This window comes from Sinocyclocheilus rhinocerous, unplaced genomic scaffold (genome assembly GCF_001515625.1).
Source record: "Sinocyclocheilus rhinocerous isolate Xijiao unplaced genomic scaffold, SAMN03320098_v1.1 scaffold140, whole genome shotgun sequence".
In the NCBI taxonomy this organism is placed as follows: Eukaryota; Metazoa; Chordata; class Actinopteri; order Cypriniformes; family Cyprinidae; genus Sinocyclocheilus; species Sinocyclocheilus rhinocerous.
The window spans coordinates 1,237,283-1,240,108 of record NW_015642053.1 but is presented as its reverse complement, the minus strand read 5'-3'; the positions used below and the strand labels follow the sequence as shown (position 1 = coordinate 1,240,108).

General features: G+C 35.4%; 1 protein-coding gene across 1 annotated transcript in view; it reads left to right on the top strand.

Moving 5' to 3' along the window:
* Positions 1-2,826, top strand: part of LOC107755465 (neurotrypsin-like) — a 42,313-nt gene that overhangs the window by 18,270 nt on the left and 21,217 nt on the right. The window lies entirely within an intron of this gene.

Below are 2,826 nucleotides of genomic sequence, written 5' to 3'. Positions count from 1 at the left end.
AATAGGGAGCCAGTGCAGTGTTGACAGAACCGGGCTAATATGGTCATACTTCCTGGTTCTAGTAAGAACTCTAGCTGCTGCATATTGGACCGGCTGGAGTTTGTTTATTAAGCGTGCAGAACAACCACCCAATAAAGCATTACAATAATCTAACCTTGAGGTCATGAACACATGAATTAACGTTTCTGCAGTTGACACTGAGAGCATAGGTCGCAATTTAGATATATTTTTGAGATGGATAATGCAGTTTTACAAATGCTAGAAACGTGGCTTTCGTAGAAAAGATTACTATCAAATAGCACACCTAGGTTCCTAACTGGTGACGCTAGTCGAATACAAAACTTTCGTTTAAACGACAGTCGATATGATACCTCTTCATTCACTGCTACGAATTGATGGCGGTCAGATAAGTACGATTTGAACCATGCTAATGCACTTCCACTAATGCCAACAAAGTTTTCTAGTCTATTTAAAAGAATGTTGTGGTCGTGGTCGATAGTGTCGAATGCAGCACTAAGATCCAGTAGCAATAATAGAGAGATACAGCCATGATCAGATGATAAGAACAGGTCATTTGTAACTCTAATAAGAGCAGTCTCAGTACTATGATACGGTCTAAATCCTGACTGGAAATCCTCATAGATACTGTCAGGAATATGGACCTGTTTTGTTGTGCTTTCTCCCATGTGCTCTCCGTGACCCAGTTTCTCCTTCTCGTTTGATTAGTCATTCGGTTCAGGTGTGTCCCGTTAATTACCCTTGTTTACTTTTGTATTTAAAGTCGTCAGTAATACGTGCTATGTGTGTGTCTCCTGCCTACCCTGTGTTACCCCCTCTATGGATATATAAAGACTTTTCCTCGTTACTCTCCATCGTCTCGACGTTCCTCACCTCCTCCTAGAAGCACTGTGACAGATACCATTTTTCTCTAAAAAGAAATATAATTGTGAGGATACTACCTTTTCTAGTATCTTTGACAGAAAAGGGAGTTTCAAGATCGGTCTGTAATGAACTAGATCTTTGGGGGCAAGTTGTGTTTTTTTAATGAGAGGCTTAATAGCAGCCAGTTTGAAGGTTTTGGGGACATATCCTAATGACAATGACGAATTAATAATAGTCAGAAGAGGATCTATGACTTCTGGAATCACCTCTTTTAGGAGCTTAGATGGAATAGGGTCTAACGTACATGTTGTTAGTAAAAAAAAAGTAATATGTTTAAAATACATTGATTTCATACTAAGTAGTTAATATAGTAATCTATTAACATATTTACTGACATATTGTTTGAGACTTACAGATATAAAAATTATAATTAAACTTTTTTAGAGTACTACTTGTGCACAATGCACATTTCTTAATATTAAGCCTAAAATGTGTTTTAATGTCGCTGTTGATGAGAATTGTATGATCTTTGAATCATATCGGTCTTTAAATGCAAGATATTTAAAGTGTACCTGAAGTATAATTCCACTTTAGCACAATCAAATATGTTTAAGTATATCTTTAGTTGGACTTCAGCACTACATCCGCACAATTAAAGTGCATTAATTACAAAAATAGTTGTTCCAATTTAGCAGACTTTAAGTATACCAGTTTGGTATACCAAAAGTACAATTGCAGGATATTTTTATTAAGCACATAAATATGTAAATGTGTTTGTAGTATACTTAGCATGAAATAAATTTATTTCAAATACATTTTAGTATATTTATTTTTCACTAGGGTAGTAATACAAAATGAACAGAAGTAAATAAAGTAAAAAAAAAGTCATTTTCATTTTTGTGTATACAGAATTAAAGTAATTGTAACATGGCATTTAACATTCAAATATATTAAAGGGGTCATATGATGCGATTTCAAGTTTTCCTTTCTATTTGGAGTGTTACAAGCTCTTGGTGCATAAAGAAGATCTGTAAAGTTGCTAAAGACTAAAGTCTCAAATCCAAAGAGATATTCTTTATAAAAGTTAAGAGTCAACCACGCCTACCTAAAACGGCTCGTTCTAACACGCCCCCACATGTCTACGTCACTATGTGGAAATATTAGCATAATGCCGCCCAAATGTGCACGCAAAGAAAGAAGGCGTGGTTTCAGGAACAGCAGTAGTGTTGACACATTAATTACTTTATGATAAATAACATTAATTAATGGGACCTTAAGGTAAAGTGTTACTAAAAAAGTAATCTCACAATACAGACAACAGAGATAGATCAGGAAATGATGCAGCATATGATCATAAAATGTTGCAAGCCAGACTCAAACAATATAGCTGTGTTCTAATTGACTGGGTCACTACAAACTGTTCCCTACTCTCTGAGCATACATAGCTGTTGAAATTCACTCCACTTGACAAAATGACTAAACTCAATAAACTTAACTAATTAAACTAATCAAGAAATTAGTTTGATTTTCAACTCATTTCACTGCATTTATTTTAGTAAAGCTTCTTGTGGTTCCAGGGTGATGTGCAATGACTGGTGGGTAAATTTCCCTTTCCGTTTCCTGTGAATTATTGATGTTCTCTTATTCCCTATGTTGTTTGCAGTACCCTTCGAACGGAACATCTTTGGATTTGAATCGTACTTAAGATGACAGAAGTCCACTTTACAGGGCACTTATATCTCCTTTCAGGACCGTTTCTAGCCAATTTGACGCCCTAGGCGAATTGACGCCCCCCCCCAAAAAAAAATTATATATACTGTATATATATATATATTCTTTTCAGACACCAGTTTCTTGTCACATTCAAATTGGTTGTCATAGTAACGTCACTAATTTGTGGCGATTGAGCACATTGTGAGTTCCACAAATCTGAATGCATTATTT